General features: G+C 35.2%; 1 protein-coding gene across 10 annotated transcripts in view; it reads left to right on the top strand.

The window, feature by feature from the left end:
* Nucleotides 1–22,376, top strand: part of SOX2 (SRY-box transcription factor 2) — an 808,376-nt gene that overhangs the window by 538,617 nt on the left and 247,383 nt on the right. For 9 of the 10 annotated variants that reach the window (XR_004299832.1, XM_032407116.1, XM_032407115.1 and 6 more), the window contains one exon: nucleotides 6,695–6,899. The gene's annotated coding sequence lies outside the window, so the exon portion shown is untranslated. Of the gene's footprint in view, nucleotides 1–6,694; nucleotides 6,900–8,126; nucleotides 8,203–22,376 lie in introns of all 10 variants that reach the window. The other variant, XM_032407117.1, reaches the window with a different exon arrangement.

The following is a 22,376-nucleotide window of genomic DNA, read 5'->3' as shown; positions in this document are numbered from 1 at the left end:
TGAAAACAAATAAGCATGGCTATGTTCAAAAAATTTTATGTATGGACACTGAAATTTGAATTTCATATAATTTTCAGGTCACAAAATTTTTTTAAATGTTTTTCAATCACTTAAAAACGTAAAGACCATTCCTAGCTTGCAAGGCCTTACAAAAATAAGTGGCAGGCCAGATTTTCCCACTGGCCATAGTTTTCCCACCCTTGTTCTGGGCTATGGAAAATTCAGTAGGATCAAGTTGTTCTGTGAGGTGAGGCATTCCCGGTTGACCCACCCCAAAATCCCCTGTGCCAAGTAAGACTTTTCATCTTCAAATGTCCAGAGATGGATTACTTTTTTGTTTTGAGCAAGCTTGATGAAATACCATTCAGTTTTTTTAATAATTAAAATTTTTAATTAAGACTTTATAGAAACAAGAATTCTAGAACATGGGTGTAGAAGTTAACAGAGAGTGAGCTACCTCCCTAATGGAACTGTTTCATAATCTGGAATACCAGTGTTTTAGTCAAACAGGCAATTTCCAATTTATTTTATGTGGCTGCCTGAGTCATCTGACCATGAAAAGCAATGAGGAAGTGATAAACCAATGAACCCTCCTACAACCATGCACTCATATGCAACAGGAATGATCAAAGCGCCCAAAGTGCAGACAGAAGGAGGTGTGCCTATTACCTGATTTTTAAGCCACATTTATATGTGCCAAATGGCAGGAATATTCTAGTCTCTTGATTTTCTGTCACCATTTGTGCAGCAGGATATCAACTTGGAAGCAAGCCACTATCACCAGTCAGCCTGGCCACCATCTAGTTCATCCATCAGCCATTGAAATGGTCTGACCACCTTCGATGGTTTTTTTTCCCAATGAGATAAGGCAATTGACCCTGCAATTCTAATTAGTGATATGAAGTGGGTTGGTGAATTCAGGATATCATTCTTACTGTTTGAATTATTAGGTATTTTTCTCTTTGATTGGATTAACTAAGAAAAAAAGTATTTCAATTATGATTCTTTCAGTAGTAACTTCAGATAACTCTAAAGCTCCTACATGTGATGCACTTCAATTTCCAGACATCCATTTCACAATTATTAGTTCTATAATCTGAAAGAATTTTTACTTTGTACATTAAATCTTACTACATAAATTTTTAATTTTATGTATTTATCTCCAGTTCTAAATCCTGGATATATATCAGAATGACCTGGGGAACTTTTTAAACACGCCAATGCCCATGGGGCTCCCCAAGACCAATAAAATGAGAATCTGGTGGTGAGCCCTGATATCTTTATTTAAAAAAAAAATTCTCCCAGGTTATTCCAGTATGTGGTGGTTGAAAGCAACTGCTTTGGTGATGACCAAACAAAGGTGATCTTCTTTACTATTAAACTTTGCTATTTTTTCTGAAAGTTCTATAAGACACACTTTTAAAATTTAAAAGTGAATTAGGCACACTATTAAAAGAAAAAAAAATCATTCTGACTCTTCATGAAAACTACTTCCCCAATGTTCTTAAGATAGGTATAGATAAAACTAAAGTTGTAAGCCTCCTTTATTTTTGTTTCTTTTTATCTAAATAAATTGGCTTTAGATATTGATTAAATGTGATCTAATAGGTATGTATTCCCTAATGTCCTAGAAATATGGCAGTTTTTCTAAAGATTTTATTTATTTATTTGAGAGAGACAGAGATAGCGAGAGCAGGAACACAAGCAGCGGGAGTGGGAGAGGGAGAAGCAGGCTTCCCGTGGAGCAGGAAGCCCGATGCGGGGCTTGATCCCAGGATCCTGGGATCATGACCTGAGCCGAAGGCAGACGCTGAACCGACTGTGCCACCCAGGCTCCCTGAAATAGGGCAGTTTTATTACTTCTCAACACTGTTTCAAAAACTATAATTGTACCATACTGCCTTTCTGTGTTCTTTCGTCATTTTCATTCTCCGTTAGATGATTAATATCAAAATAAATATATACTAAATTATCAAAATGTACTTGCTTTGATGTTATTTTTATTTTTGTTTTCTGTGCTTGGTGTTTTACTATTTCAGTTCTACCAAAATATGAGAGTGTGCTAAATAAACATTACACAGATCTGTCTCTACCATTACCCCAGAAGTTTCTGAAAACATTCTTATGGAGATTTGGGGGAAACAGGCTGCCTTCTAGCCTCTGCCCTACCCCATCAAGTCCCACTTTTGTGCTGCTGAAAAACAGCTAAATAACTCAGAGTAGCACGTTGGGGTATCTACTACTGAGGGACATCACTCATCTTTTCTCAGTTTTCAGTCAGGGATAAGTGAGCATTAAGTTTTGTTTTGTTCATTTTAGAGTGTGCAAAGGAAAAAAGGTAATTAGTCGTTCCTAAAACATTTTATAATGCGAAACAGAAACTGAAGGTAACTTGACTATTCAAATTTCAAGCGGTTGTGTTAATAATAATTCACTTGTTAATTATTGAGCACTATCTATGCTAGGCACTGTGCTAGGGTGCTTAGGTACACGCAAGCACTTACTACACACAAGTTATCTCATTTAATCCCCACAGTAACACTGTACCATAGGTTGAAAATGCTCCCATTTTATGTTGGGAAACTGAACAATTAGATTAAGTAACTTACCCAAACTCACACAATTAGTCAGCAGGGCCAAAGTTTGAAAGTAGATCTTTAGGATTCCAAAACGATCCTAACCATTCTCTACACAAGCCAAAACTACAGTGAAGTCAACTGGTTTCCCTTATTATGACCTAAAGGACAGAAAGAGAAAAGGAGAAAGAGAGAGAGGGAATGGGTTCTTCCCATCATTCACACTTTACTTGTCTATGCACATAATTTGACTCTTGGTTAAAAACCAATCAGCTCAAAGAGGTAGCACCTTCTGACCAATCTGTTTGTAACTGGTCAATTCAGGAAAAAGCAATCAAGCTGGCAACAGTTTTGAATCTGCCTCGGAAGATGGTCTCTTCAGTTTGGAATTGAGACACATAGTTGGGAGAATTCACACTACCAATGTTTTTAGGGGAAATATTCCGCTCTGAAAAAAAATATCAATTAAAAAATTTTTTTACATAAGTTAACACCACACACCCTAAGTGTATGTCTGTGTTTTTTAAGTTATGAACATTCCTTAATAGTGATTGTACATACATGTAAATGGGTACAATGAATAGATGTGTGTATGTGTATACATACACAGAGATTACTAGCAGGTGAGCATAAATTAAAGCAAGTGTGAATCCTGTCATTTTTTAGCCTTTTCTTCCACACCTGGTAAATTTAAACCCCTACAGGTCATTTTGTCAAAATACAATTTTGGTTCTGAAATAAAATAACAGAACAGAAACAATCTATTATAACTCACTGCCAATGTTGCCAGATAACTACAAAAAAATAGAGTGTCTCAGACAGAAATATCAATAACTTTAATGTGTACGATTTGTTAACAGGGAAGAAAACAAGCAAACTTGCTCTCCGCTGACTGTCGCTAATATTTATTCGTCCAGTGACTGTTAATCAAACCAAGTTTACAGTCCCGTACAGCACCTGTCACAGGTGCTGATCATTAATCAGCTATTACGGCAGTTTATTCTGCTGCTGACAACTCGCAATTTTCCACTGATTCAGCTAGTTTGTCAGGTGGGAATTATGGCATAGCGCATGTGACAAAACACATCACCCTTTTTTTTTTTTTTTTTTTGCATTTTCAGGCTTCTCTCTCCTGCTTTCTCCCCCTTTTTAGACAAACAATATCTGGGAACTCAGAAGTAATAAGGCGGAATGCATAATTAATTACCCAGCTTGCTCTAATTAGGGATGAATAAGTTGTGTCCCTCTCATCATCACAAATGTGGTGATGGGTAATACCAGTTTATGCTGTATTAACTGCAAATATGCAATCCTTCTGAGAGCACTTTTGTTGATGAATTTGATGAATGTGACAATAATTAGCAGAGACAGATGAGAGCTAAATTACTACTGACAATGTAATGCTATCCTGCTCGAGGGCCTGGGAACGTGGCAGGATAACATGGCAGGGACCTGGGCCTCGCTTCTAATTAATAGTCTTTTTTTTTTTCTTTTTCCTTTTTTTTCCTTTTTTTTTTTTTTTTTTGCCAGTAGGGGGAAAAAAGGAGTAACGGTAATTGTTTTCGTAAAAGGCTGCAGGGAGTTATCAGGGTAATAAAGTTAATTAGCAGAACAAACATCCTTTCACTGCCTTACCAGTCTGAGGAAAAGAGGGTAATTCAAACTGCAGAAAGATATGACGAGATGGGATGATAAGAAAAGAAATTTCACACAGGTGGCCAACAGAGAAGAATGATTTTCTCCCTTCATTTCTTTAGCTTGATGCATGGGAAGAAATTAGACAGCCCCTTTTTTCAGTTCACAGAGTTGCATGTAAAGAACTTTATTGTTATGATTTTGAATTTGGGATACAAAGTTAGCTTAGATCAATTCCACTGTTTATTTCTTCCTTTCCCAGATAGTGATGGGTTTGGTCAATTTCATCTTTATTCAAGTGACATTTTCTTAATGTCTCAAGCATAGAAGTGAGCTCGAGCGCTTGCCAAAGAGACCACTTAGCTGCATTTTGTCCTACAGATATCTGTTTCATTATCTGAATCTTTTGGGGAAAGTAAGAAATTGTTAATTGATTTCCACAAGTAGTATTGGTTTATTCTTCTGCATAAGTTAAAAAATTAAAATGAGATGTAAGAAATATACATGCTCTTTTACTCTATTTTTGTAGTCTCAAAAAATCACCTTTATTAAAATATGGAAACCATGTCTTTCATTTCTGTTGCAGCTTTTTACATATACAAGTAACCAGTCAAATAAGGTGAACAGTTTAATGAATCTCAGTTTTACATTAGAGTTTTGTTCAGTTCAGTTTCATTCAATTCACACTGCTTGACCTAAGTAGATACAACATAAAAGGAAAACATCCAAACATCTGAAGCTTTTGCAAGTTCATTTTCTCCCTTTAAAGATCATTAGTGGTTGGGCCTCTTTGAAGCATCAATGCTTGAAACATTTGTTTAATATTCAGTAAAATCAGAAAGTGTCTATGGATTTTTATTCGTTTTAGGAACATTTCTTAAAAATTTATTTTATGTTTTTTAAAATCATTAGGTATCTCACAAGTTCTGCATATTTACCATGCATATAAATGTGCACACATTTGCTTGTTGTCAGAGCTAAATGAAACAGCCTACCATAATGACTGTGTTTGATTCTAAAAACATTAGGAGTAAGTAAGCAGGAACCCTACTTCCTGTTTGACAACATAGCACCACGTGACTTTCCAGCATTAGAATTCTACATTGTGAAACTTCCACCAGACATGGGGAAACACCTACCAAAATGGACTTAACTTCCAATATCTACATTTTTAAAGTTTGGGGACAAGACAAGAACAGTGTGAGGGTAGAGGATATAACATTGAACTGAGAATCAGAAAACCTGAGTTCTTTGCTGGCTCTGCTACTAACATCTAGATGATTGTGAGCATTTCCCTGTCATGCCTCTGACCCTCAGTTTGGTCATCTATGAACTTGGGTACCTTCCCTACCTACCTTATAGTGTAGTTGTTGACACAAAAGAAGTCATTTTTGGACTTTGGAAACCATGAGATTGTCAATGAATATAGTGTTAATATGATTGTAGTCTAGAAAAAAATCACAAGAAATAATCTTGAGCAAATCCACCTCCTTTTAATAGCCCTCTCATGTATCATTAGTCAGAAACAGAGCTAAAAGTTTTGACAAGTTTTTATAATAAGAGGAATTAAAATCTAGCCTTACTTTGTGATTTTGCTGCTAAATTAATCAGAAAAATTATCATTATAAAAATACCCCCAAATTCATCTGGTTGAAGCTATCTATCTACCTTTTCAAGATTTTCTTAGTCTCTTGTTAGAAGAGCCTATTAAAGTCAAAATTAGAAGAAAACTAAACTAGTCATTAGTTAATATGGCAGGATTTCTTATGCTTGTCAAGTGAACTTCCATTTGAAAATAGCCAAGTTTCTCACAGGCAGACAGGAAGACACACATGCACACCAAATTCAGATTGTTATATTTTGCCTTGGATCTTTAGGAACATTTTTTGTTTGGTTGTTTGGGTTTTTTTTTGCTTTTGAGCTATTTTTTTATATTATGTTCAGTTTTAAAGTTTTTTTTAAGATTTTATTTATTTATTTGACAAAGAGAGTGCACGTGCACATGTGTGGGAGCATGAGTCGGGGGGCTGGAGAGGCAGAGGGAGAAGCAGACTCCCCACTGAGCAGGGAGCCCCACGTGGGTCTCGATCCCAGGACCCTGAGATCATGACCTGAGTGGAAGGCAGCAGCTTAAGGGACTGAGTCACCCAGGTGCCCCAGCATTTTAAAGTTTTTGCTGTATAATCAAACTATATAGGAAAACTCTAGAAGTGAAAGAAGCACTAGATGTTACTTTCAGCAACTTACAACTCTTATTTAGCTACTACGTGAAGTAAGAAATTATAATAAAAGTCATTTAGAGATAGAGAAAGAGAGATTGAGAAACTATGAAGGAAGTAACACTAAAATCCAAATGTGAAATAGTTTTTTTCTAGAAATCTGTTGGAAGTCTTGTGAGAGAGAGACTAACAGGGAGCACGTTTGTTTGTCTCCTTTGAGACCTGCACTGAATTTATTGAATATTCTGGTCTTTTCCTCTCTAGCCACTACCTCCTTCGTTAGACCACAAGGTATGTCCTTTTGGAAAAGTCAACTTAACTTCATTGATCTGCAAGGACTGTTGAAAATTTAAAAATTTGCTATGGGATCCTGACATGCCAGAAGCCACTAGAAAAAGAATTTTGATATTCAGAACCTAATCAAGAGGTTCCCCTCATCTTTGGATAGAGACCAAAATGATACTTTCAAGTAAGTAATAATTTCCAATATTGGCCTATTGGGTGAGCTAAAAATGCTTAGGGGGAAAAATTGTTGAAATTAGTTTCACCGATAGATATTGAAGGCATTGGATGCATGTACTGTTGGTATTATTATGAATATTCAGGAAATTTAATTCTTTCTTTTCCTTTTTACTCTGAATTCCTTGGCCATTGTTTTAGAGAATAGTTTGACAAATTCTCAGTTCTTGAAGACTTTGGGGCCTGTTTGCTTCTTATATGAGTGAAGAAGAGTGTTAGGTGGTTAAATAATTACAAAGGACTAAAAATAAACCATAGTTTATTTTTTCAGATTTTGAATTACAAAATTATTTAAATGCTGTCTCTAATCGAAGTGCTACATTACTATGTAATGACATTACAATACTGCTTAATGACATTAGGAAACTGCATGCAAAAAAATATTTGTACACAAGGTGGTGATGTTAGCAACCAACTACAGTACTTTTATTCCACAATAAATAACAACAGATTATCTTCCTTGAGTGATCTCCAAAGGGTCTGTTCGGTATTCATGTAATGATAGTATGTGAGGGCACAGAGCACATAGAAAACCTGTCATCATATGTCATTTAAGTAACAGGGAAAGAAAAAAAAGGAAAAATCACAAAAAAAGAGAGTAACTTCTAAAAAATAAAATTACATTTACATGTAGTAAGGATTCGAGTATCCAGTTTCTGTTGGCAACTTTTTGGATATTTAAGCCCAAAGATTAAATCCCAGATGTAAAATTGTTTCTGTAGCTCTAATAAACTATTCCCACTTCCCAGAAAGATTTCTTCAGAAAGCCTTTACCTCACAACCTCCCCCTGCCTTTACAGTTTTCCTGATCCCAATCCTGGCGATGGGATTGATCCATTGAGGGCAATGTCCTTTCCTCTATTCATGGCTCTTGTGTATAAATTCAAGCTTTTAGATTTATGTTAGCATCATTCAGAAAAGTTAAAAGGTGAAGCTGGTAATAATAAATCACAAACCTTATTTCTCATGAAATGTTGGACTTATTCACCTTATCATCAATACTAAAATACAGATTAACTAATATGTGCTGGCACTTAAACTAGTTCCTATTGTTTGTGTATTGGTACATTAATAATGACCTCCAAGACCTAGGTAATTAATTTTATTATTTAGCCTCCCAAATCCAACTATTTATTATAGTTAAAAATAGTTATTCTCAACTACTTTTTTTAAAAAGGTAAATGATGACATCAGCAGGAACACAGAACTTGTTGGTTACAAGGTGGAACACTTGTGTGCCACGAATCCAAAAGGTAGGCAGATGTGTTTTCAATTTTAAGATTTTTCTCCCAAGATGAAAAGAGCAGCAATTGTTATTTGCAAGCTAGAAAGCAAAATATCTGTTCTTGAATTATCTGAGGATGAGTCAGAAACTTAAGCCCAAAGAAAAGTAATAAATAATGACAACAGATGTTTGTAAACCCGTGCTCCCCTGTTCAGTGTTTCTACGTGTTGTTGTGCCTTGATGTGCTGTCAGCCGCCTCTCACCTGGGAGTAGTGATATCTTATCAAAGCCCCAACAGTTCCTCTTCACAACAGACAGATAATAGTGCCTTTCAATTTATCATACTGGAAGTCTAAAAGAGCCATGGGAACGACTGGTCAGGTGACAGCGTGATGGACAGTTTGACAGCCCTTAAAGCATCATGGGAAATGGTTGTCACCTGGTTTTTCAGAGCAACCAGGGAGATAACCTTCAGAATGACGAGGGAAACAAAAATCTGAATATTTGTATAAGATCCAGTGGCAGCATCAATGTTGACTTAGGTGATAATAGGTATGAATTTAGATTACTCAAAATGTTATTCTCAAACCTGAGAGCTCCCTCCAAGTCCAGAAATGCCCTTCATCTCTTTAGAGGCCTTTTACATTTTTACTCAAATGTCATTTGAAAAACATATACATAATATAGGGCTTTTGATTTTAAAGAGACACAAGAAAAGATATTATTTAACCACAGGCTAAATATATAAGCTGACCATTAGTATTCTCCAGCTTTGCAATCTACTTTCCTTTTGACAAATCCTTGCACACCTTTTCCTAAATACAGTTTGCACGTGGCAGTTCTAATTAGAAAGGCTGTCGTAAAGAATCAAATGTGTCAAATTTTACACTGTGGGATAACTGGGCCTCATGAAGATCAGCGGAGCCTTGGTGTGAGAAACAAAATAAGAGAAATCAATCTGAAGATGTTTGGCACAAAAATGTTTCCGCTTGTATTTCTTCATTCATATGCCAACAAACAAGAATTGAGGACTTACTACACGCAAAGGTCTCTGCTGGATGTATAAAGATGAGAAAGCTAAAACTCCAGCTTCACCTGGCTACAGTTTAAGAGTGTGGATAGTTTTAAATTAATAGTAGACAGCAAAAGAGACCAAGAGATTCGTCCAAATCCACTGCTTTCCGGTCGCTGAGGCTCCCGCACAACCATGTACAAAGTTGTGTCTTGCATGTGTTCTCTTATGTATTGTATGTGCAGTTTGCAATAGTTTTATGGCTTAACCTGAAGAAATTTGGCCTGAACATTGAGATTCCAAAGAAAAAAATAAGCACCTCTTTTTATATATTAATTGTCTCCCAAGTTGAAAGAGTATTGTAGAAATAGTAGGGAGATAAATGAGATTTGAGGTGCAATTCCTGTCATTGAGGAGGCCTCTAGACATCCCAAACCTCAGTCCCTTACATGTTTCATCTACTTTTTTTTCCCAGAACACTCAATAAATTTCTGTTTTATATAATATCTAACATACAGAAAAGTTATAAGAATAGTGCAAAGAACTCCTTTAAATTCATTATCCAGAATTCAGCAATTGTTAGGGTTTTGCCACATTTGTTTTTATCACTCCTATTCTCTCTCTTGCTCTCTCTCTCTTTCCCTCCACACATGCTCCCTTCTTCCTCCCTCCCTTTCTTATTTAGCTATCTACTTAATATTATATCTTTATGTTTTTCAATAATTTTTATAGAGAGAAATGAGATTAGATTTAGGTCTGATTCCTCTTTATACTCCTTCATAAAATCTAGCAACTACCTTGTATATGCTTGATAAATATATATATGAATGAGTGAACAAATGACAAATAATAATCAACCTAAAGCTAGTCCTTGATCTTTTAGATGTGTGTTTATACATAAATTTAAAAGGTATTATATTATTTGTCTAAAATATATGTAATATTTTACAAAATACGAATCTTCCTTCAATGATGTCTGATCAATAAGAGACTTAATAAAATAAATAAATAATACAATAAAATTAAAATATTGCAGGAGAATGTCAAGTGACTTTCCAAAGGAAGTGAAAGATAAAAGTTTCAGGTGCCGCTGGCCCTTTGTCTTTGTCTGGGACAAATAGACCAACTATAGATGCTGGACGAAAAGCAGGAATTTAAACAAAAACTGTCTTTCTGAAAAACACTCTGGCATCACTGTTGAAACTGGTACCATTTGGCTGCTTGACACTTTTGGGATAACACTCTGCTTTCACAAATTTTGATGCTTTGGATTCACATTCCAACATGATTTTCCAAAGACAAGCCAGACAAATTGTGAGAACACCCTCTGTGTTTTCCAGGGAACTGAAAAAAAAAAAAAAAAAGCCAGTAAATAATTTAAATGACTATTAACAACAAAATGTGCTCCGTGTAATTCTTCACAAGAAGACACATGATTTGAAAAAAAAAAAAAATTTAATGAAGCCGAAGTTTGCAAATGCAAAGCAAAATGCTTTGGAGTGCCATATGCAAATTTAAATACTTAGAGATTGATAAAAACACATTTTGCTTATTTCCAACTGGGAAGGCAAGATGTGGGAGGAAGATTTGTAATAACTGATACATGGACAAGGTCCAAATGCTGCAGAATAACTGAATTCAGAATCACTTCTGAATCAGAGCTGGGGTTAAAATGTTTTTCCTCTCCTTGTTGAAATAAACCCATGCAACATCAGGTCGTAACAGGTCCCAGATGTAGTCCCTAGCTCACCCGATATGAATTAAGTTTCATTGTTAACAACTAATGTAGTCATTTAAGCCAACTAAATAAAAGAAGCTAAATATAAAGCCAGAACCAAAGTCTTATAACATATTTCATAGTAACGCCAAAATTGGTGGTCTGGAAAAGTTAGAATAAATACTAGTGTTGAGTTTTCAGTCAGACTAAAATTTTCAGAGAAAGAAAATTTCAGACTAAATAATTCACACACAAGAAAATTATCAGTTAAGTTATAAAACTATTTTATTTTCTTATTTTTTTAGAAGATTTTATTTATCTATTTGAAAGAGAGAGAGAGAGACAGAGCATGAGTGGAGTGGAGAGGCAGAGGGACAGGGAGAAGCAGACTCCCTGCTGAGCAGGGAGCCCAATGCGGGACTCGATCCCAGGACCCTGGGATCATGACCTGAACCGAAGGCAGATGCTTAACCGACTGAGCCACCCAGGCACCCCAAGTCATAAAACTATTTTCAAATTATGACATGCACTTGCCCATTATGCATTTCAACATACAAAATTAGCTTGACTGTTAAGCAGCATTTTGAAGAGACAAAAGTCAAATTATTCGCTGATAGGTTATATGAATCATGAACTTTTAAAAGTCCATGCTTACTTGAAGTGTATAAAACTGGTGATCTTTTAGCTCAAAATATGTAAATACCACTGTTTGGAGTCTTCTGCTAAAGTGCAACAGAGTCTCTGGTGTGAGACATGAAGAGAATTGAGTCTTAGGACCTGAATTAAAGAATTAAAGTTATTTCTGTTAACTCTTTCTTCTTTCAAGCTATGTGCATTACACTTCAAATTTGGGAAATTCTGGATTCATTTTCCCTTATTTTTCTGACTGAAGGCTTGTTAGAGAAGTAAATCAATGAATGTGTTGATTTTTTTTAAAGGCGTTTAGAAAACTGTCTAATTTCCTTTTTTTTTTTTTAAGATTTTATTTATTTATTTGACAGAGAGAGACACAGCGAGAGAAGGAACACAAGCAGGGGGAGTGGGAGAGGGAGAAGCAGGCTTCCCACTGAGCAGGGAGCCCGATGCGGGGCTCGATCCCAGGACCCTGGGATCATGACCTGAGCCAAAGGCAGATGCTTAACGACTGAGCCACCCAGGCACCCCAAAAACTGTCTAATTTCCTTAATGCCAAAAAGGAATCACTGAAAAATCGTACCTCGAATTACTCTTTGTTACTTTCACAACTTCTTTACAGCTAAAAAGGTTTGATTTTTGCTTCATTTTTTCGATAAAAATATAAAAATGCAGAAAAAGGGAAATAAGGTGGCATATCTCACTAATACTATTTTAAACATTTTCTATTCAATGACTTAAGCTAAATATTTACATTTATAAGACTATGTCTTGAATGTAGAAAGGGAATTGATTCTAGCTTTCCAACTACTTCTCTGAGTTCTGATTTGTGATTACTCAGAGGTTTATGATAAACGTTCTGAACCTCAAATATACTGAATAATCCTAGGATTATAAAAAGGGCACCTTACATGGTTCACCTTTCACTCCTACTTAATTCATTCTCATAAATTCTTCTTTTGAAGGATGTAAGAAGAAAATACATGAATTTAGGTTTAAACTAATTCTTAGAACCCAAGTGGTGTTAGCACATGCATTAGTACATTTATTTTTCTAGGCTGTAACTCTATGGAATGAAGAGCACCCCAAAGTGGAAAATGAAATTATTGCTCAACTAAGTGATTATTTTGTCTACATTATATCAAATTAACAGTTTGACTTTTCCCACTGAGTGTACTTAACTGGCAGCGGTGTTGGAATTTGATAGGTGCAGCTATAGTGTTTTAACAGTCAAGCAGCAGTGTTTCCCATTGTTTATTCTATATGGCACGTTAAACCCACCATTTTCTTTCTAGCCTTACAGTTAAGAGAGAACAAATGAACATATTTTTCCACCCTTGTAGATTTCCTTATCTGTTATATTTGAAATTTGCTCTGTCCTCCTCTCTCAGTCAAAGAAAGCTTAATTCTTTGTTATTTCTTTTCCCTCGCCGTCTTAGGAAAGTTACAGTTCTGTGAGACTCAGCTTCCTCACCTGTAAGGTGGAAATAATTACACTTACCTGTTAGATTTGTTCTGAAGATTAGAGAATATTGCTAGGAACTGTAGAGTATCTCCTATAACAGTCTGCTCCCAATGAGAGCTAATTCCCTTCTCTTTGATTACGTTGGAATACTTATTTATTGACTTGTGTCAAAAGACAGGTTATTCAATGTCTTAACCCTTTCCTTCAATTACACTGAAGCATGAATCAATATGTCAGAAGGTACTAATCCTTCTGCTGGGCTGATTCATTAAAAGAATTCAGCACAAATATAATTTCAAATCATAAGACCAAACATTGACAAAGTTCAAAAAACACAATCTTTCCCAAAGACAGGAAAAAAGATTATTATTTACAAATCAAGTTTCACCTCAACTATTTTTCTCTACAAATCCATGAAGCAAAAGTAGAAGAACATTTGGATTATGTTGTCCAATATGTTTATATAGATATCTAAAAACTTCCAAAGATATGCAAGGTATTCTTCACATTTTGTTACTGTGAAATCAAGGAGGGAGCTATCAAGGCATTGAAGTCAATAACTTGGCTTATCTCATTTACTCCTCACAAGGAGTAGATATGGAGGTAGATATTATTATTATTCTCATTTTACAGATGAGAAAGTTGGTCATGGAGAAAGTGAGCAGCCTGGTCAAGGTTATATAGTCTGTTAAGTGTTGGGGTTGAAATTCCAAATGATTTACACAAAACTCATTGTGCTCATTTGGACATAAGCTTTAAAAGAAGAGCAGTCCTTTTATTCTTAAAAAAAGGGGGGGGGCGCGCGCCTGGGTGGCTCAGTCGGTTAAGCGTCAGCCTTTGGCTCAGGTCATGATCCCAGGGTCCTGGGATCGAGTACGACATCAGGCTCCCCACTCAGCGGAAAGCCTGCTTCTTTTCTCCCTCTCCCTCTGCCTGCCACTCCCTTTACTTGTGCGCCCAACCCCCTGTCAAATAAATAAATAAAATATTTAAAAAAAAAAAAAAGAAAAATTAAAATGTGATGTAACTGTTTCTTTACTTTTCATCTCTTGGGCAATAATAAAATTTAATTCTAAATATTTAAAGCATTTGTTTACATTTTGGTTCCCAAATTTTGTTGGCCTCAGAAACCATTTACACTCTTAAAGATTACTGAAGACTCCAAAGAGCTCTTGTTTATGTAAGTTGTATCTATCAATATTTATAATATTAGAAATTGAAATGAGGAATTTTTAAAACATTTAACAATTTATTTTAAAATAACAATAAAGAACCCATTATATGTGAACAGTAATATTTTTTGTTTTATTTTTTTAAGTTTTTATTTAAATTCTAGGGTAATATTGGTTTCCGGAGTAGAATTTAGTGACTCATCACTTACATATAACACCCAGTGCTCATCATAACAAGTGCCCTCCTTAATACCCATCACCCATTTAGCCCATCCTACACCCACCTCCTCTCCAGCAAGCCTCAGTTTGTTCTCTATAGTTAAGAATCTCTTATGGTTTGCCTCCCTCTCTCTCTTTTTACTTCCCCTTCCCCTATGTTCATGTTTTGTTTCTTAAATTCCACATATGAGTGAAATCATATGGTATTTGTCTTTCTCTGACTGACTTATTTCACTTAGCATAATACACCCTAGCTCCATCCATGTCATTGCAAATGGCAAGATTTCATTCTTTTGGATGGCTGAGTAATATTCCATTACACACACACACACACACACATACACACACACACACACCACCTCTTCCTTATACATTCATCAGTCCCTGGACATTTGGGCTCTTTCCATAATTTGGCTATTATTGATAATGCTGCTATAAACATCAGGGTACATGTGCCCCTTTGAATCAGTATTTTTGTATCCTTTGGGTAAATACCTAGTGGTGAAATTGCTGGATCATAGGGTAGTTCTATGTAGGTAGTTAACTTTTTGAGGAACCTCCATACTATTTTCCAGAGTGGCTGCACCAGCTTGCATTCCCACCAACAGTGCAAGAGGATTCCCCTTTCTCCACATCCTCACCAAGCTGTTGTTTCCTGTGTTTTTAATTTTAGCCATTCTGACAGGTGCGAGGTGGTATCTCATCATGGTTTTGATTTGTATTTCCCTGATGATGAGTGATGTTGAGCATCTTTTCATGTGTCTGTTAGCCATCTGGATATCTTCTCTGGAAAAATGTCTATTTATGTCTTCTGCTCATTTCTTAACTGGATTATTTGTTTTTTGGGTGTTGAGTTTGATAAGTTTTTTATAGATTTTGTATAGTAACTCTTTATCAGATATGTCATTTACAAATATTTTCACCCATTCTGTAGGTTGCCTTTTGGTTTTGTTGATTGTTTCCTTTGCTGTGCAGAAGCTTTTTATCTTGATGGAGTCCCATTAGTTCATTTTTGCTTTTGTTTCCTTTGCCTGTGGTGATGTGTCTATTAAGAAGTTGCTATGGCTGAGGTCAAAGAGGTTTCTGCCTGTGTTCTTCTCTAAGATTTTGATGGTTTCTAATAACTATAGTTATTTCATGAAAAAAAGTGGCATTACTTTACGTTTTTTCAAATCCTATATCTGGCTTAAAAGAATATAGCTGAATGCTCATATCTGCTTCTGTACTCAATCTGTTGTGATTCTGAAGTACATCAAGAAAATCTAGCCTCTTCCAAATGTGTAGTTGGAAGAGGGAGGGGTATTTTAATAGCCCTTTTAGGTAATTATGCATCTTATTCTTTGATGTAACACCAAAACTTGACAAATGTGTTTTAAAGGTTAGTTTCAATATGGAATTTGAAACAGTATCAGTGGACTTTTTGTACATTGTTATATTAAAATCCATTGGTTTATTTGGCATTTTGAGTAGATCTTTTACCTACAATGGTTTTGAAATATCATGTTAGTCTTTTGGAAAATGTTCATTCACTTCAAACCTTCCAAATGTTGACACATTTCATTATGCAGGATTTAAAAATCAAATCACATTGATTAGTATCACCACTGATCTTATCAGAAAGTTAGCTTGCAACTCAGTCATGATGCAGTAGTCCCCCTTTATCTATGGGGAATATGTTCCAAGATTCCAAGCCCCAGCACATGCCTGAAACCAGGGACAGTACCAAACCCTATATCCTCCATGTTTTTTTTTTCTATACATACATACCTATGATAAAGTTTAATTCATAAATTAAGCATAGTAAGATATTAGCAACAATGACCAATAATAAAATAGAATAATTATAACCATAGGCTCTAACAAAACTTGTGTGAATGTGTTCTCTCTCTCACAATATCTTATTGCACTGTACTCACCCTTCTTGTTATGATGTAAGATGAAAAAAATGCCTACATAATAAGATGAAGTGCAGTGAATGATGTGGGCATTGTGATGTAGTGTTAGGCTACTATTGACCTTCTGACATATTGAAAGAGGACCATCTGCTTTCAGACTGTGATTGACCATAGGTAACTGAAACCATGAAAAGTAAACCCCAGACAAGGGAGACTACCGTAGTGCTTTTGTTGAGACAACAATCCTACTTAAGTACACAGCAGAGTGCTTTATGTGTATTTCCCATTTTGTTTTTGTTTCACAGAATATTTAAGAAGACATGTACTCAAGGGACAAGATTTATTAAGATTAATAATTTTTACTGTTTAATCAAGGAAATTCTTAAGTGAAACTGGCTTTTTTTTTTTTCTTTAGTGTAAGTGGATGGAGGAGAAGAATATAATGACTACTGGTATAGTTTAGTGCCACAGCCTTAAGTTACCAGCAGCTTACTTACTGTTGTTTGTGTGCATTTGGTGCACAATACCAACACAGTGAAAAAGCAAGTAAAATACTATTATCATTAAAATGGTTTTGACCATTTGACCATGGACTGCCTAAAAGGGTCTCAGGGACCTCAAGGTTCTGCAGATCAGACTTTTACAAGCGTTAATTTAAGGTTATACTCTCCTTCAATAAAATAGTCACTTGACAATTCTGGAAGAGGAATTAAAATGGGATAAAAATGTTGAATATGATTTTTTTTATTCCTTTGATTCTTGGTTCTCCTTGTTGTACTATAAAAGTTAAACAAAATTTGGCCTTTTCACATGCTATAAAATTCTGAATTCATTTCTTTTTAATTGCTTATCTGGATTATTATGGTCCCATATCTATGCCTACAAGTTATTACACTGTTTTGAAAGGCTTTTTGAACAACATGTAAGAGAGAATAAACAAGTGATAAGGTTTTCCCAATCATAAATTAGTTACTATGTGTAAACTGCTCACCAGGTAAAGTCATTCAGGTCAAAAGGGTATCTTTCACTAATCAACCTCTACATTAATTTACTAATTTCTCTGTACCTCCCAAACCGAGAACTCTATTTGGATGTATTATTTGTGCTCCCTAATTTGAATATATGATGAATACATTATGATGCAATTGAAGATACACAGGTTGTGCATATTAGATCTTTTCTGTAACTAATTCAAGAATGAAATAATATATGTTGTTTAGAAGTCAATTGTCATGGGTAAATGATAGAAACTGGCCCTAAATTGAACCTAAGGTGGATTCCTTTAGTCTGGGCCATTGTAAACTATTTAATTCGGAAAATATCTCCTTAAAATAAACTTAAAAATTTATTCCAACTAATCCTTTATGAATAAAAGTTAAAGACTTAATCCTATGATTCTATAAATCCATGGTGTCTAACAAATTGCATGTTTATTTTACTCTGCTGTCCAAATCAGTTCATATAAGTTCTTAAACAAGAAAGGTTGACGCTTAAATATAAGACATTATGTGATCTGTGAACCCTTTATTTTAGAGTCATTTTAGATTCTGAATAAGTCACTAATTTATTATTTTCTTCCTTTTTCTGGTTGTAATCTAACAGTAAGAGACAATAGAGGACTTCTACCAAATTTTCTTACTTCACATCATAACATTTTAAATAACTTTATTTGGAATAAAAATAAAACTAAAGTATTTATCATTAAGAGTAGTATAGGTGGGGATCGAGTGAAGGGAGGTATGTTCTTAAGCTTTCAAGGATCACCTGCCATTTCTCTACTAAGGCAGCACTAACCAGCAGCCTACAAGTGGGCTTTCAGATTTCCCTCTTTCCTGGTATGCCAACACCTTAAACCCCTTCTACCTTCCTCCTTAAAAGCTACTCATTCTTCAAAGACCTCCTCTATAAAGACTGGTGACTCCAAATTCCATAGTTCTCCCTCTTGTATATTTACAGTCTGGGAACATTTCTTGTATTTCTTAGCATTACCATAGTGTTCAGTTCTTACTAGGCACCCAAGGAAAACTATTATGATCAAGTATAAACTGTCAGAAAAAAAAAAAAAAACTGAAGTTAGTTCATTACAAAAATGATTTTTTCCAAGTGATTGCTGCATATTATGATTTTGGAAAATCAACACAAAATTTGAGGTGAAAACAATGAAAAATTCAGAAAAATGATTTCCTTAAGGAAGTCAGAAATTGTTTTATTCTTGAAGTGCTGAATAATTTTGAGCAATAATTTTTTTGTAAAAGAAAGAAAAAATGGATTTTTTACCACTGAACATTATTTGTAGTAAAGTAGAAAATACACAATGTTGTCTGCCTTGTTTTGTCAAAAGACTGTGTATTGAGAGGAATAAAGCAAGTCTGACAGGTTTAGAGAAGAAAGTAAAATTGGAATTCGGCTCAGTCCAGTTCTGTGGGCTTGAGATCCAGAAAGGAATTTAGACTCACATCTGTAACAAGAGTTAAAAATATTTGTTTCTGTTGAAATATGGACCTCAATAAGACTGCCATAATATTATCACTTTCTTAACTGTGTGATTAAGCTTTTAACAGAAATGGGAATTATAAATATTGGAAGACACAGTTTATATTTTTGCAGATGCATTGAAAGCTTAAAAAGGCCAGAAAAATTAAAATTCAATATGCCTTGAATTTAGGAAATCAATAGCATACCTGGAAATTATGGAAAATAGGATTTTTAAAGGAGTCCTAGTTGCAAAAGAAAAAGTATATACTTTTAAATCTCCAAGTAGTTTTATTAAAACCTTCACAAGGAAAGTACATGACTTATATGCAGAAAATTTTTAAATGTTGTTAAAAAATATGTTAAAAAAAATAAAAAATATGTTAAAAGACTCCAATAAGTGTACAACTATAGCATATTCATGATCAGGGAAACCAAACACTATAAAAACACTAATTTTGGCCAAATAATGTAATGTTATTAAAATAAATATCTTAAATGGGGGAAGGGAAGTGGGTCCTAAAATGCACTGAAGGGACACCTGAGTGGCCCAGTTGGTTGAGCATTTGACTCTTGGTTTCCACTCAGGTCATGATCTGGGGGTCATGGGATCGAGCCCTACATCGGGCTCCTCGCTCAGCGGAAGTCCGCTTGGGATTCTCCCTCCCCCTCTCCCTCTGCCCATCTCCCCCACACCCCACTCTCTCTCTCTCTTTCTCTCAAATAAATTAAAATAAAATATAAAATGCGCTGAAGGACTAAACAAGCAAAATGCAAAGAAACATTTGAAAAAGAAATGTATTCGAGGTAAGGCAAACCTACCATTTTTTTTTTAAAGATTTTATTTATTTATTTGAGAGAGAGAATGAGATAGAGAGAGCATGAGAAGGGGGAGGGTCAGAGGGAGACGCAGACTCCCCGCCAAGCAGGGAGCCCGATGCGGGACTCGATCCCGGGACTCCAGGATCATGACCTGAGCCGAAGGCAGTGGCTTAACCAACTGAGCCACCCAGGCGCCCAAACCTACCATTTTTAAAAACATACTACAATAATAGAAAGGGAAGTGTTGGAATAATACATTAGGATAGAATGGCTCAAATATTATATATAAATGTATTATGTATATGTATAAACATATACATATCTATTTCTTAATTTCTCCTCCCTTTAGTTTCTATCATATGTAACAATTTAATATATGTGAAATAATGTAGAACATAACTAGTTAATGAGGAAGGGAAGGATTATTCAGCAAATAGGAATAGAAAATGAACAAAAAATTTGAAAAATTGCCAGTTAAGATGATTACTTCATTCTACCTGCACAAATAAAACGTGTATGCTGTGAGGCAAGTTAAAAGGAAAAAGCTACTATGGAAACTGAAATTTTGCAATGGCAAGATTCCAGATATTACTCATTTGTCCAAAGAGTGTCCATTAGATTTTAATTCCCTATGGTTTTTGCAGTGTATGAATCTTTGTCTCCCCATACAACAACTAGCACTGAGCTTTTCACACCGTAAGTACTTTTTGATAGGAAGCTGATAGATTTATTTATTCACTCATTCAAATATTATTATTGAAAAATATTTTGCCACATTTGCTTTTTAAAAGTATAGTTTTTTCCTCTACAAAGAGTATATTTTGATCTATCTTTTTATCTGTAACACACACGATTTTATCTGTTTTGCCTCGACTCTACTTTCCTATAAAGATAAAAGAAATAACAGCTAAAAATTAAAAACAACCTTGTGCCTTTAGCTTTTGTATCATGCCATGTTGTCCCTGAACAGAATAGTTGGGTAAACCAGGCTTTAAGAGAATTGAAACCTGAAGAGGAGAGCCTTTCAATGACTTTCTTCATACCATAATTCAGAAACACTAGTTTGAGTTTCATTTTCTCAGTATAATGATTTTGGCCATGGATAATTTGTAACCAAGGTCTCCATATGGAATTGGTCTCATTTCAGGATGAAAGTAAGATTTATATGAGAACAGCAAGATGACGGTCAAAATAATCTTTCAAAAGTCGGGAGATAACCTTACCTAAAGAGAAAAATACTGTCCAGTGACCATGTGTTCTAGAATAAGGGTTTGCTCCTGATCTCACTTTTCTATCAAGGAAACTATAAAAATATGATAAAATAGAAGCTATTACTTGAGTGCAAGGAAGATTGGAGGTATTTTATTTAAATGTGGCTCTTTCACCCAGCGTGCTATTTGTTGTTGATTTTTTATATGGTATAATTTCATGGTACTTTGATGGAATTTTATACTTAAAATAAATCAATATAATTTCTATTATTGACCCGAAAGTTTAAAGGCAACATTATCAAATAGTAAGCAATGTCTGAGTAAAATTTTATTATGTGACAAAGGTATGTCTATCACTTCTGGCCGTGTTGGTCAGTGGTGCTAAAAGTGCATCTCCAGTGCTTGATAGTTTGTGTTTATTTCTTCATGTCAGTTTCCTGTCCTGTTAGACAGCTTAAGCCCTATGTAACTCTGATTTTTTTCCATTTGGGTAAAGACTGCATTCCTTTCTTCCTCCTTCTGGATGACTGCACCAGTTCCCTTCCAGTCTCATCAGTCTATCACTGCTTAGTAAAATTGAATCTAATATAATTCCATATGGATGTTCTCATATTATTTTGAATTTCCAGAAGCATTTATGGAAAAAACTGGTAATATGTATTACTAGCCTTGTAGAGGGCACTTACTTTCACAAGAGTCTATTTTGCAGAACATGTTAGGACCTATGGCACTGTATTTAAAGCTGGTGAAATTTGGATAGATAGACAGTATGAATAGATGGGTGGCTGGCTGCTGGTCGGGGAAGTGGATCTCTATGTCTATATTTATCTAGAGGAAAAGTCCAAAATATATTTTACATATCAATCAGATGAAAAGTGATTTGGAAGAAAATAATTTTCATGCCCATTTATAACAGATGGGCTCAGTGTCAGAATAAGCCATTTGATAACTGTTAAAACTAATACATGCTTAGAGACAATTAACTACTTTATCCTCAAACCAGTTTAGGGGTATTATATATTTGTGACAGCTGTTGGTACCACAAGATAATAATATGAGAAAACAATGGCTAAATAGTGATATAATAACTTCCTTCTTCGTAATTGAAGATATTCACTAGCCACACTGTGAATCCACTGCTCCCTAAATTAGCTATCACAGGGCCTCAAACAGAGTAGACACACAAACGAGGGCTTCATTTAAAATAACTACCACTTATAAATACTTATCATGGTCTAGATAATTTTCATACATTATTTTTTATCCTCACATCCAACCTGGAAGGTGGGTGAACTTCCCATTTACAGAAACTTTCCATATACAGAAACTGTGGCTCAGAGGGTTGATGTTTTGCCCAAGGTCACGGGGGTAGTATGTAGCAGAAACAATATTTGAATCCAGGTCGGTTCCACCATACGGTCAACTAATGGCAGGTAACACTAATCCTCGCAACCACCTTGTAAGGTATGTTCTATTATCATCCCAAATTTATAGATCAGGAAACTGAGGCATGAAGAGATTGTCACATGTCCACAGTCACACACTTGGCTTGGACTTGGGGAAACTTAACTGGGAGGGAGATTG

The sequence above is a fragment of the Phoca vitulina genome, unplaced genomic scaffold, assembly GCF_004348235.1.
Source record: "Phoca vitulina isolate PV1807 unplaced genomic scaffold, GSC_HSeal_1.0 scaffold8, whole genome shotgun sequence".
In the NCBI taxonomy this organism is placed as follows: domain Eukaryota; kingdom Metazoa; phylum Chordata; class Mammalia; order Carnivora; family Phocidae; genus Phoca; species Phoca vitulina.
This window is presented reverse-complemented; position numbering and strand designations above follow the sequence as displayed.